The following is a 15128-nucleotide window of genomic DNA, read 5'->3' as shown; positions in this document are numbered from 1 at the left end:
AATTCTTTTTTAAAAATAATTTTTATTGAAAAATTTTGAATTTATACAACATCAAACCATACTAAAATACCAACGACAACAGTAATGGCAACAATCATGAACCTTCGCCCCTCCTCAATGAACAACCCAACATATTAACAACAACTTAAATTGACACACTGTTAAGTTACATAACTGTAGCGAAAAAATATAGAAACTATAATAAGGAACACCCCCCCTTGTCCCCCCCCCCCGCTCTCTCTCCCCCTCCCTTCCCTCTCTCTCTCCCCGCAACCCCCCCCCCTGGTTGCTGCTGCTATTGACCAAGGTATCTATCTTTGAGTCAGAAAGTCCAGAAAAGGCTGCCATCGTTTATAGAACCCTTGTACTGATCCTCTCAGGGCAAATTTGACCCTTTCCAACTTTATAAATCCCGCCATGTCATTGACCCAGGTCTTCACACTTGGGGGCCTCGCATCCTTCCACTGCAGCAAGATCCTCCGCCGGGCTACTAGGGACGCAAAGGCCAGGACACCGGCCTCTTTCGCCTCCTGCACTCCTGGCTCCACCGCAACTCCGAAAATCGCGAGTCCCCACCCTGGTTTGACACTGGATCCAACCGCCCTCGACACCATCCCCGCCACCCCCCTTCCAGAATTCTTCCAGTGCCGGGCATGCCCAGAACATATGGGCATGATTCGCCGGACTCCCGAACATCTGGTGCACCTGTCCTCACCCCTAAAGAACCTACTCATCCTAGTCCCGGACATGTGGGCCCGGTGCATCACCTTAAATTGGATGAGACTAAGCCTCGCACATGAAGAGGAAGAGTTGACTCTCTCCAAGGCATCCGCGCAAGTCCTGTCCTCTATCAGCTCCCCAAGTTCCTCCTCCCATTTAGCCTTCAGCTCCTCCACTGACGACTCCTCCACCTCCTGCATTACCTTATAGATGTCAGACACCTTTCCCTCTCCGACCCACACCCCCGAAAGCACTCTGTCCATCGTCCCCCGCGAGGGCAGCAGAGGGTATCGCTCTACCTGTCGCCTAGCAAACGCCTTTACCTGCAAGTATCTGAACATGTTCCCTTGGGGAAGCCCAAATTTATCTCCCAGTTCCCCCCGGCCCGCAAACCTCCCGCCAATAAACAGGTCTCTCAATTTACTGATGCCCACCCTTTGCCACCCCCTAAATCCCCCATCCTTGTTCCCCGGGATGAACCGATGACTGCCACCCAATGGAGCATCCATCGAGCCCCCTGTTTCCCCCCTATGCCGTCTCCACTGTCCCTAGATTCTTAGGGTCGCCGCCAACACCGGGCTCGTGGTAAACCTCTTAGGGGAGAGCAGCAACGGCGCCGTTACCATGGCACCCAGGCTCGTACCTCTACATGACGCCATCTCCATTCTTTTCCACGCCGCCCCTCCTTCCTCCATCACCCATTTACGCACCATTGACACATTGACCGCCCACAAATTCTCCAATTCTAACCCCTTGTAAAAGGAGTTTACGAAAACGATCAGTCAGTCACGGATAGAAGGGACAGCAAGGTAGCATAGTTGCTTCACAGCTCCAGCGTCCCAGATTCAATTCCCCACTGGGTCACTTTCTGTGCAGAGCCTGCACGTTCTCCCTGTGTCTGCATGGGTGCTCTGCTTTCCTTCCACAGTCCAAAGATGTGCCGGTTAGGTAGATTGGCCATGCTAAATTGCCCATCGAGTCCAAAAAATGTTAAGTGGGGTTACTGGGATAGGGTAGATACGTGGGCTTCAGTAGGGTGCACACGGCTAAATTGCTGGCTTTGAAAGCAGGCCAGCAGTACGGTTCAATTCCTGTACCAGCCTTCCTGAGCAGGCGCCGGAATGTGGCGACTAGGGGCTTTTCACAGTAACTTCATTTTTCTCGTGGGGCTCGTTGGTCTAGGGATATGATTCTCGCTTTGGGTGTCTCGCTGTCGGAATTTGCGAGAGGTCCCGGGTTCAAATCCCGGATGAGCCCTTTGATGAGGTTTTCCGTTGTTCAAGCAACATGTTTTCTTCATTCATGGGCTGTTTAGCTCACTGGGCCAATCACTGGCTTTGAAGGCAGACCAAGGCAAGCTAGCAGCACGGTTCGATTCCTGTAACAGCCTCCCTGAACAGGTGCCAGAATGTGGCAACTAGGAACTTTTCACAGCAACTTCATTTGAAGCCTACTTGTGACAATAAGCCATTTTCACTTTCTATAGGTATATCAGGAACAAAAGAATGACTAGAGTAAGATTAGGGCCAATCAAGGATAGTAGTGGAAAGTTGTGTATGAAATCAGAGGAGATAGGGGAAGCGTTAAATGGATATTTTTCGTCAGTGTTTACACTGGAGAAAGACAATGTTGTCGAGGAGAATACTCAGGTACAGTCGACCAGGCTAGATGGGATTGAGGTTCACAAGGAGGAGGTGTTAGCCATTTTGGAAAGTGTAAAAATAGATAAGTCCCCTGGGCCTGATGGGATTTATCCTAGGATTCTCTGGGAAGCCAGGGAGGAGATTGCAGAGCCTTTGACCTTGATCTTTATGTCGTCTTTGTCGACAGAAAGACTGGAGGATAGCAAATGTTGTACCCTTGTTCAAGAAGTGGAGTAGAGACAACCCTGGTAATTATAGACCTGTGAGCCTTACTTCGGTTGTGGGTAAAATGTTGGAAAAGGTTATAAGAGATAGGGTTTATAATCATCTTGAAAAGAACAATTTGATTAGCGATAGTAAACACAGTTTTGTGAAGGGTAGGTCATGCCTCACAAACCTTATTCAGTTTTTTGAGATGGTGACCAAACAGGTGGATGAGGGTAAAGCGGTTGATGTGGTGTATATGGATTTCAGTAAGGCGTTTGATAAGGTTCCCCAAGGTAGGCTATTGCAGAAAATAAGGAAGTATGGGATTGAAGGTGATTTAGCGGTTTGGATCAGTAATTGGCTAGCTGAAAGAAGACAGAGGGTGGTGGTTGATGGCAAATGTTCATCCTGGAGTTCAGTTACTAGTGGTGTACCGCAAGGATCTGTTTTGGGGCCACTGCTGTTTGTCATTTTTATAAATGACCTGGAAGAGGGTGTAGAAGGATGGGTTAGTAAATTTGCAGATGACACGAAGGTCGGTGGAGTTGTGGATAGTGCTGAAGGATGTTATAGGATACAGAGGGACATAGATATGGTGCAGAGCTGGGCTGAGAGGTGGCACATGGAGTTTAATGCGGAAAAGTGGTTCACTTTGGAAGGAGTAACAGAAATGCAGAGTACTGGGCTAATGGCAAGATTCTTGGTAGTGTAGATGAACAGAGAGATCTCGGCATCCAGGTACATAAATCCCTGAAAGTTGCCACCCAGGTTAATAGGGCTGTTAAGAAGGCATATGGTGTGCTAGCCTTTATCAGTAGGGGGATTGAGTTTCGGAGCCACAAGGTCATGCTGCAGCTGTACATAACTCTGGTGCGGCCGCACCTGGAGTACTGCGTGCAGTTCTGTTCACCACATTATAGGATGTGGAAGCTTTGGAAAGGGTTCAGAGGAGATTTACTAGGATGTTGAGTGGTATGGAGGGAAGGTCTTACAGGGAAAGGCTCAGGGACTTGAGGTTGTTTTTGTTAGAGAGGAGAAGGCTGAGAGGTGACTTAATAGAGACATATAAGATAGTCAGAGGGTTAGATAGGGTGGACAGTGAGAGTCTCTTTCCTCGGATGGTGATGACCAACACGAGGGGACATAGCTTTAAATTGAGGGGTAGTAGACATAGGACAGATGTCAGAGGCAGTTTCTTTACTCAGAGAGTAGTAGGGGTGTGGAATGCCCTGCCTACAACAGTAGTAGACTCGCCAACTTTAAGGGCATTTAAGTGGTCACTGGATAGACATATGGATGAAAATGGAGTAGTGTGGGTCAGATAGGCTTCAGATGGTTTCACAGGTCAGCACAACATCGAGGGCCAAAGGGCCCGTACTGCGCTGTAATGTTCTATGTAAGGGTTGGTGCAGACTTGATGGGCCGAATGGCCTCCTTCTGCACTGTAAATTCTATGTTAAATTCTGAACAGTCAATTCTAGTTTATCGAGAACATTTTTTCCTCAAAGCTGTAAATCCCCGTCCCACGCACTCTCCCTCCTCCCTGGGCTGAAATCCAAACCCATCTCACCATCTCTTTCCTCCACTCCCAGTTTCCTCCCTCCCTCTCCTCTCCTCTGCCTGGGTTCAGTTCTCCAGCTCCTGTCTGCAGATTGACAATAAAATCAATGGGTCTTATTGGGGGGTTTGGGTTCTCCAGCGGGTGTTTGTGAATCCTCCCCGCCCACCTGCCAGGGTTTCCTTCCTTGCCACAGATCAGAGTCCTCATAGATTTGAGTGCAAAGTGTAAGCTCTTATTTATTATCCCCTTCCCCCATCCTGTGATGTGAACCACCCTCCAGTGTGTGAAGCAGGATGGTGCCCGTTAACCTGGGCCTGTTCCCGGGAGGGAGGGAGAAGCTCCGCAGCTGCAAACCAGGGAGCTGACAATGATGGTGAAGGGTTTGCTCCAGCTCACAATGCCCGGGAACTGATTGACGGCGGGTTCGGACCAATAGGGAGAGGGGCGGGGCTGGAATACCTAACAAGAGCAGCTGATCCTCCAGCCAATCAGAGTGAATGGGAGGCGGAGCAAAGCTCTCGCTCCTTCCGCATGCGCCCGTCCACCCGGGCCTGTCTTGGGAAAAAGCCCGAGCAGCTTTCGCCGTTCAACTGCTGTACGCGAGCTTCGTGTTCGGGGTTTGCGGCCTGCGAGAAGTTTTTATGAAACCTCCCGACCCATCCACCGGCTCCATCCCTCCCTCAGGACTCACCCCGCGGGATCTGACCGGCTAAGGATTTCCACCCGACAGCCTGAATCCTGAACTGTCATCGGCACTGCGCATGCTCTAGTTTCCGTTGGTGACCGGCCTCTGCCCCGCCCCTCATTCACTCCGATTGGCTGGAGGACCAGCTGCTCCGCTCAGCCGTTCAGAGCCACCCCTCTCTTCCAATTGGACGAGAGCTGCCGTCAATCACTCCCTACGCATTGTGAGCTGGAGCATGCGCAGTGCCGATGCTGGACTCGACGACGACGACGACGGGCGGGGCGGGGCGGGGCGGGGCGTTCACTGAAACCCGGTGGAGGTTCCAAACCCCAATAAGAAATTTCCAGGCCCGGGTTTGCATCGAGCGGGGGGGGACAGCTGACAGGCCTGAGTTAACGGCCTCCGTCTTTATAGAGGCTGCAAACCTGCAAGGGGCAAAACATCAGAGATAGAGTTTGTTGTGAAACCAATGGGATATTGTAAAACAGGAGGTCAGGGTGACAGTCAACAACAACTTCTATTTATATAACACCTTTAACATCAGAAATCATCCCAGTCAACTTCACAGGAACATTATAAAACAAAGTGAGACACCCACACACAAAAGGAGATATTAGGGCAGGTGACCAGAAACTTGGTCGAGTTTTAAAGAGTCTGAAAGGAGGTAAGTGAGGTGCAGACGGGGAGGTTTCGGGAGGGAATGCAATGCTTGGGGCCGAGGGAACATAAAACCATGGCAAAGTAATTAGAATCGGGAGTGTGCACGAGTCGAGGATCAGAGCTGTGCACATTTCCCAAGAGGGTTGTGGAGCTGAAGGAGATTGCAGAGATCGGGAGAGATGAGGCCATGGAGGGATTTGAAAACAAGGGTGAGAATTGACTGGGAGCGAATGTAAGTCTCGGAGCACAGGGAATTAAGACATGGGTTGCAGACGTTTGGATGGCCTTAAGTTTACAGAGGTAGAATGTGGGAGAGCAGCCAGGTGTGCAACGGAATTGTCGAATCGGGAGGCGACAAAGCCATGACTGAGGTTTCAGCTCCAGGTGCACAGACACAGGAGAGAGGCCGGATAAGAACATAAGAACTGGGAGCAGGAGTAGGCCATCTGGCCCCTCGAGCCTGCTCCACCATTCAATGAGATCATGGCTGATCTTTTGTGGACTCAGCTCCACTTTCCGGACAGAACACCATAACCTTAATCCCTTTAATCTTCAAAAAATTATCTACCTTTACCTTAAAAATATTTAATGAAGGAGCCTCAACTGCTTCACTGGGCAAGAAATTCCATAGATTCACAACCCTTTGGTTGAAGAAGTTCCTCCTAAACTCAGTCCTAAATCTACTTCCCCTTATTTTGAGGCTATGCCCCCTAGTTTTGCTTTCACCCGCCAGTGGAAACAACCTGCCCACATCTATCCTATCTATTCCCTTCATAATTTTATATGTTTCTATAATATCCCCCCTCATCCTTCTAAATTCTGAGTACAGTCCCAGTCTACTCAACCTCTCCTCGTAATCCAACCCCTTCAGCTCTGGGATTAACCTAGTGAATCTTCTCTGCACACCCTCCAGTGCCAGTACGTCCTTTCTCAAGTAAGGAGACCAAAACTGAATACAATACTCCAGGTGTGGCCTCACTAACACCTTATACAATTGCAGCATAACCTACCTAGTCTTAAACTCCATCCCTCTACCAATGAAGGACAAAATTCCATCCGCCTTCTTAATCACCTGTAAACCAACTTTCTGTGACTCATGCACTAGCACACCCAGGTCTCTCTGCACAGCAGCATGCTTTAATATTTTATCATTTAAATAATAATCCCGTTTGCAGTTATTCCTACTAAAATGGATAACTCACATTTGTCAATATTGTATTCCATCTGCCAGACCCTAGCCCATTCACTTAACCTATCCAAATCCCTCTGCCGACTTCCAGTATCCTCTGCACTTTTCGCTTTACCACTCATCTTAGTGTCATCTGCAAACTTGGACACATTGCCCTTGGTCCCCAACTCCAAATCACCTATGTAAATTGTGAACAATTGTGGGCACAAGGATCCCTGAGGGACACCACAAGCTACTGATTGCCAACCAGAGAAATACCCATTTATCCCAACTCTTTGCTTTCTATTAATTAACCAATCCTCTATCCATGCTACTACTTTACCCTTAATGAATTGCATCTTTATCTTTTGCAGCAACTTTTGAAAATGAAAATCGCTTATTGTCACAAATAGGTTTCAATGAAGTTACTGTGAAAAGCCCCTAGTCGCCTGTCTGGGGAGGCTGGTACGGGAATCGAACCGTGCTGCTGGCCTGCTTGAAAAGCCAGTGATTTAACCCAGTGAGCTAAACCAGCACCTCCAGTGAGCTAAACCAGCCCCTGTGTGGCACCTTGTCAAAGGCTTTCTGGAAATCAAGATATACCACATCCATTGGCTCCCCGTTATCTACTGCACTGGTAATGTCCTCAAAAAATTCCACTAAATTAGTTAGGCACGACCTGCCGCTTTTGAACCCATGCTGTGTCTGCCCAATGGGACAATTTCTATCCAGATGCCTCGCTATTTCTTCCTTGATGATAGATTCCAGCATCTTCCCTACTACCGAAGTTAAGCTCACTGGCCTCTAATTTCCTGCTCTGTGCCTACCTCCTTTTTCAAACAGTGGTGTGCTAATTTCCAATCCACCGGGACCATCCCAGAGTCTAGTGAATTTTGGTATATTATCACTAGTGCATTTGCAATTTCCCTAGCCATCCCTTTTAGCACTCTGGGATGCATTCCATCAGGGCCAGGAGACTTACTAATGTAACGTAAGTGGAAACAGGCAGTCTTAGTGATAGCACAGACAGGGGTCCAAAGATGTTCAGGTTAGGTGGATTGGCCAAGTTCCACACGCATGGGTACGGCCTCAACCGGGACTTTGGATTCATGTTGCATTACATTCACCCCCTCACCATCTGGCCTGGGCTTGCGAATTCCTGCCAACTGTGCTGGCTTGAGACAATTCACATCTCTTTAATCTGTGATTATCCCTCTCTCCAGTTGCACCATCTAGACCTGTAAAGATTTAATTACCTGCAAAGACTCGCATTCAAAGTATCATCTCGCATCATTGAATTTGTCTGTATATGTGGTTGTGGAACCCACCTCTTCATTCACCTGAGGAAGGAGCTGCGCTCCGAAAGCTTGTGATTTGACACAAACCTATTGGACTTTAACCTGGTGTTATAAGACTTCTTACTGTGCTCATCCCAGTCCAACGCCGGCATCTCCATATCTAGACCAGTAAAGCAGAGAACCAGGCTGAAGCTTTGGGGATCGGGGTTCCACACGGCAGATTAAGTCAGCAACCCAATTCAAGGGCAATTTGGGATGGGTGTAAATGAACAATGAAAATGTCAATCATATAACTTTTCCACACACAGAAATGAATGGGGGTTGAGAATGTTTCTGTGCGGGTTTAAACCGAGGACCTTTAAGCAAACATGATAATCACTACACTACAGGAACAGGGAACAGCGCTTAGCGCACTGACCGAGAATAGTAAACTATGCGTCCTTATTGCACTGAAGAACCTGCTGTTGTGGGAGTACAATTTGTCTGAAAATTAGGCAACTGGCGGAGAAATTGATCTGACATTAGAATCATAAAATGCCACAGCACATTAGAAAACCATTCACAACTAATACCTGTGAACTCTGAAAGCGATTCCTGCCATTCTCCATCACAGAGTATTTTGCAGGGTATCATTTGGAACTTTTCAGGTGTGAGGTAATGCATTTGTTTAACTATTGAACAATAAATAACAATGATACAACTTATCTGCAAATGTTAATGTGTAACGTCAATAATGTTTCGAATAATAATAATGAGGGACATTTGGTGTGTGAGGGAACGTGATAACCAGTACACTGAAAAAACAGCTGATTCGCAATGAGCCCATTGGACTGGTGTTTGGAAAATATGTTGTGTTATCTGTAAAAGTGATAAAAGTCGAATCAAAATATAGATTGAAAAAGAGCAAATCGATTAGTCTCAATGCCTTTCTTTCTTTCTGTGATCTTGAGGATTCTCTATTCCAATTATTCTTCCAATTTGCTTTTGAAAAAGGAGTTTCTGCAGAATCCTTGCTCAGTTTGATTTAATGACAATGTTCCCCATGTCCAATGACCAGAAGATTTGGACATGCAGATGGTGTAGTTTACGATATAAACATTATGTAATCATGCAATTGGTTTCATATTGAATTTACAAAAGTGTATTTTTCTGTTGAAGCAACTTGTTATTATTTCTGAGTTGATAACAGAATTTAATACATTTGATCTACATCCTGTTTACAGAGTCTGTCTATTAGAGAGGGATTTGTAAAGTGTAACAAAGCCTTCTAGAGATGACTTTGCTGAAGTAGTTTACTTTATTAGATTTCAAATTAACTATGAAATGTAGACATGACCGCCCAGCAAATATCTAAGGGCGAAATGATTTCCTATCATTCAGTAATAATATCATTCTTATGTTCCTTTGAAAAACATCAAACAATTTTGCTCAGTATTTGTTCCATTACTCCAAAAGTGATATTATTTGATATTTATGTCCTCATCCTAAAATGTGACTCTCTGAAATATACAACATTTAATTGCAAACATGACTGACAAAATAAATCGAGTCACTGGGTAATATAAGTTCTGTTGAGTTCATTTGAGATTGCCCATGTCAGTTTTTAAACACAATCAAATATCTTCACAGGTAGGAGATTAAAGAATGATAAGTTTATTATATTTGACCCTCTTTGTTCTGGGTATGAAATGAGATGAGGAGAAATTTCTTCAACCAGATAGTGGTTCGTCTGTGGAAATTCTTATCACAGGATATAGTTGAGGCCAATACGTTCTTTGTTTTCAAGAAGCAGTTAGATATAGCACTGAGGGCGAAAGGGATCAAAGGATATGGAGGGGAAAGCGGGATTAGGCTATGGAGTTGGATGATAAGCCATGATCATAATGAATGTCAGAGCAGGTGCCAAAGGCCAAATGATCTCTTCCTGCTCCTATTTTCTATGTAATCCCTTCCCTCACTAAGAGCAGGTGAACGGTCTCTCCCCAGTGTGAACTCGCTGATGTTTCTGCAAACTGGATAAAACACGGAATCTCTGTCCGCACTGAGAGCAGGTGAATGGCTTCTCCCCAGTGTGAACTCGCTGGTGTGTCTGCAGATTGAATAATTGTGTGAATCCCTTCCCACACTGAGAGCAGGTGAAAGGCCTCTCGCCAGTGTGAACTCGCTGATGTCTCCGCAGACTGGATAAATCACTGAACCCCTTCCCACACTGAGAGCAGGTGAATGGCCTCTCTCCACTGTGGACTCGCTGGTGTGTCTGCAGACTGGATAACCAAGTGAATCCCTGCCCACACTGAGAGCAGATGAATGGCCTCTCCCCAGTGTGAACTCGCTGGTGTCTCAGCAGATTGGATAAATCATTGAATCCCTTCCCACACTGAGAGCAGGTGAATGGCCTCTCCTCAGTGTGAACTCGCTGATGTCTCCGCAGACTGGATAAGTCACTGAATCCCTTCCCACACTGAGAGCAGGTGAATGGCCTCTCTCCAGTGTGAATTCGCTTGTGTGTCCGCAGGTTGGATGAATCAATGAATCCCTTCCCACACTGAGAGCAGGTGAATGGCTTCTCCCCAGTGTGAGTTCGCTGGTGTGTCTGCAGATTGAATAATTGTGTGAATCCCTTCCCACACTGAGAGCAGGTGAATGGCCTCTCCCCAGTGTGAACTCGCTGGTGTGACTGCAGACTGGATAACTGTGTGAATCCCTTCCCACACTGAGAGCAGGTAAATGGTTTCTCCCCAGTGTGAACTCGCTGGTGTGCCTGAAGGTTAGATAACTGACTGAATCCTTTCCCACATTTAGAGCATGTGAACGGCCTCTCCCCAGTGTGAATGCGTTGATGAATCTCCAGCTTAGACGGGACTCTGAATCCCTTCCCACAGTCCGCACATTCCCACGGTTTCTCCATGTTTTGGGTCTCGCCGTGTCTCCCCAGATTGGACAATCAGTGGAAGCCTTGTCTACACACAGAACATGTTCACTGTCTCTCCTCACCGTGAATGGTGTGATGTTTTTTCAGACTGTGTATCTGGTTGAAGCTCTTTCCACAATCAATTCACTGGAACACTCTCACTCGGGTGTGTGTTGTGTGGGTCTCGGTGCTTTTCCAGTCACACTCATATTTAAAATCTTCTGAAGCCGATAGATCGGACAAACATTTCTCCTTCTCGCCGATGATATTCAGAGCCCGATGATATTCAGATCAGAAGGAATCGAATTAGTTTGTCACATCACGACATGATGTTTGAGATTATGTCTATAATTCCAGCTCTTCCAATATCCTTTAAAAACAATTAACAAAAGTTATCATTGTTCGTACCGGATAGAAATTCAGAACAGACAATTCTAGTTCCTGTGGAATATTATTTCCTCTCTCATTGTAAATCTCCATCACACACAATCTCCCTCCATTCTCACTCTGCTGTATTTAATATTCACCCTCCCAATTCTCCTGAAGGTGCTGATTCATGTTGATTGACAGATCCAAGCTCAGCTCACTGCTTCCTGACCAGGACACAGAGATTAGAATAGGAGCAGGAGTAGGCCATTCAGCCCACTGATTCTGCTCAACCATTCAATGAGATCCTTGGCCAATCTACCTCAACACTATTTTCCCACACAATCCCCATATCCCTCGATATCTTCAATATCTAGAAACCTATCAATATTTGTCTTGAACATACCTGATGACTGAGGCTCCACATTCTTCTGGGACAGAGAATTCCAAAGCTTCACCACTTCCTGAGTGAAGAAATCCCTCCTCAGCTCAGCTTTCTGTCTATTTTCCTGCCTGAACCCCATAACCCTTAACTCCACTGTCCATGAAATATCTGTCAAACCCGTGTTTGAATATAATCAATGACCCCCAGACTTCGCTGCTCACTGTGTAGAGAAATCCAAAGACAAACCTTCAGAACATCATATTCTTTTTTATTGCCACAAGTAGGCTTACATTAACACTGCAATGAAGTTACTGTGAAAAGCCACTAGTCGCCACATTCCAGCACCTGTTTGGGTACACAGGGAGAATTCTGAATCTCCAGATTACCTAACAGCACATCTTTCAGGACTTGTGGGAGGAAACCAGAGCACCGGGAGGAAACCATGCAGACACGGGGAGAACGTGCAGACTCCGCACAGACAGTGACCCAAGTGGGAATCGAACCCAGGTCCCTGGCGATGTGAAGCAACAGTGCTCACCACTGTGCGACCGTGCTGCTACATTAGATATAGCTCTGCCCTGTCCGTGTGGAGTTTGCACATTCTCCCCGTGTCTGCGTGGGTTTCGCCCCCACAACCCAAAAATGTGCAGAGTAGGTGAATTGGCCACGCTAAATTGCCCCTTAATTAGAAAAAATAATTGGCTAATCTAAATTTATAAAAAAAAAAGATATATCTCTGCCCAATGTTAATTTACTGTCCCTGAAATGTCAGCCATATCCTGGGGAAACCAGCTCTTTAATTGGGAACATTAGGAAAGAGATCATCCTTTTAACTTGACAAATAAATGAATCAAGCTGAGGGACACTGCAGCATGTGATGTATTTTCGGGCACTAGGACCTGGCCTGGAACAGACTATGAAGCCCCGCCCATTATTGACGTCAACACAACCCCGTATGCGCACCGCTCCATCTGAATCAAAATGGCGGTCGTTAAACTGGGCCTGTTATCGGGAAAAAGACCCGAAGCTGCAAACGCAGGACCTACAGGTACGTATTCCTGGTTTAGGGCCTTCACGCGGTGTTTAAAAACTCTCTCCTTCCAGAGCTGTCTCTATCGCTTCGTTCGGATTTCCACATCCTTACCCGCTGCCGAGCACACAAAGAAGCGTCTCTTTCCCAGGCGGCATCACACACTGCGCATGCTCCAACTACTCCCAGGCAATGCACCTGCGCACTGCTGTCCTGCGGTGTCGATAGGGGACATTCACCACCGCGGGGAATGCCGGTTAATGAACACGCCATTCATCATCCCAATTAGTGAATAGTGATTTTTGTTTGTTATGTTGTGAAGATTGGGTGGATGGGATAAAAATTATACATAAATCCAAGTGAGCAGGCCCTCAATTATAAACCAGAACAAAGGGGAGTACAAATTAATTTTCATTGAGGTATAATGAAAAGTATTGGGCTGGACCAAGTCCCCACGCCAGCGTGCAAGAGTTGGTGTTTTACGCCAGGAAAATTGGCACAAAACAGCCACTGATTCCCTGCTCCGAGGGAGGGAGTCGGGGACTAGCAGGGAGGCAGCGTATAGCTCCCATCTCTAGATTCTGATACAGCCTGGAGGATTGCTGGGTCCGTGGCCGCGCATGCGCTGGGTGAGACCAGCAGCGGCCTCGCTGTGCTTCAAGGCAGACTATGCCCGGGACCCGGACCGCAAAAGTAGTATCCCCTTAGGCCGCTCGCATGCCCCGGACCTCCCCCCTACAGTGCTCCCAATTGAAGCCCTCCCTGCTCGCAGATCGGCCCTTCCCCGACTGAATATGATGCAAGGTTGCCGAACGGCTGGGACCATGAGAATCCGACGTCGTCGCGAACTCGGCCGGTTGGAGACGGAGCATTGCGGGGCGGTCCTCCGGCAATCGCCTCAGGCCATGCCGCATGCGGAGTACTCCTAGAATACACCGATGTTCAGGAGGCAGAGCTTCCGAAAACTGGTGCCAATCCCGATTTCGCCATCAAAACAGATTCTCTGCCCCGTCGCTGAACGCGATTTCCGTGTCGGGGATCGGAGAATCCAGCGCCTTGTTCTGCGTACAATCCAGACAGATCATTCCTTAGATAAAAAACAGAGGATATACAACAGATACACAATGTAAATACATAGACACAAACATCAGGTGAAGCATATGGAGTGTAGCACTACTCAGTCGAGAAGTTCATGGAGAGATCAGATCAGTCCATAAGAGGGTCATTCAGGAGTGTGATAACAGCGTTCAAGAAGCTGTTTTTGGATCTGTTAATGCGTGATCTCAGACCTTTGTGTCTCCTGTCCGATGGGAGGAGTCCTTGATTATGCTGCCCACTTTCCCAAGACAGCGGGGGATGTAGACAGAATGGGAGGCGGGTTTGCGTGATTGACTGGGTTGTGTTCATGGCTCTCTGTAGTTTCTGATGGTCTTGTGCTGAGCAGTTGTCACAGCAGGCTGTGATGGATCCAGAAGGCTGTTTTCTATGCTGCATCTGTAAAAACCGGTAAGAGTCAACATGGACATGCTGAATTTCCAGAGTTTCCTGAGGAAGTATAGGCGCTGTTATGCTTTCTTGGTCGTAGCATCGATGTAGGAAACCCTATCCATCTAATATTGGAAAATAGATATCTAATGAGAAGAAAATCAATTTGTGTATCCTTTTAAGTGTGGCCAATCCACCTACCCTGCACATCTTTGGGTTGTGGCGTCAGACCCACGCAGACACGGGGAGAACAATTTATGTATCCTTAATGAACATCGATATGCAGAGAGGAAGATGAAAGGCCTTTAAACACCTCACTTGGCATAGAACTGTCAAAAACTCAAAACAGGAGCTTCAGGAAATCAAAGTGCTGACCAATAGCATACTGCTGAGTTGTTGGAAGACATTTTTAAAATATAAATTGTTGGACCCCGGTTCGATTCCCATTTGGGTTACGGTCTGTGCTGAATCTGCATGTTCTCCCCGTGTCTGTGTGGGTTTTCTCCGGGTGCTCCGGTTTCCTCCCACAGTCCACAGGTTAGGTGAATTGGACATTTTGGAATTCTCCCTCAGTGTACCCGAACAGTAACTTCATTGCAGTGTAAGCCTACTTGTGACACTATTTTAAAAATTACATTCACTCGTGTTCCAGCCCTCAAGTCTGGTGACAGACCTCACGGCTCCCTTGCCCTTCTGGCCTGTGAGCTCCTCTTGCTGCTGTTTCCCAGGACAATCCGTGTCCACTCTCCTACATTACTCTGTCTGATAGAGTACAGAGGCTCAGAGGAGGAAAAAAATGAGGACATGAATCTGAATTCAGTACAGTTAAAGAAACATGATTCAATTGATAAACTTAAGGATTTAAGTCAAAGTACTTGATTGCAATGAATATATTAATTTTGGCTGATACTGATGGGGAATGGAAGCGAATTATGTTAGTTGTTTTATATCGTTCTTCTTTTCTATGATTTTGACACATCATCTTTCTCCTTTCTTCCATTTAAATGGT

This window comes from Scyliorhinus canicula, unplaced genomic scaffold (assembly GCF_902713615.1).
Source record: "Scyliorhinus canicula unplaced genomic scaffold, sScyCan1.1, whole genome shotgun sequence".
In the NCBI taxonomy this organism is placed as follows: Eukaryota; Metazoa; Chordata; class Chondrichthyes; order Carcharhiniformes; family Scyliorhinidae; genus Scyliorhinus; species Scyliorhinus canicula.
Note: the sequence above shows the minus strand (reverse complement) of the source record.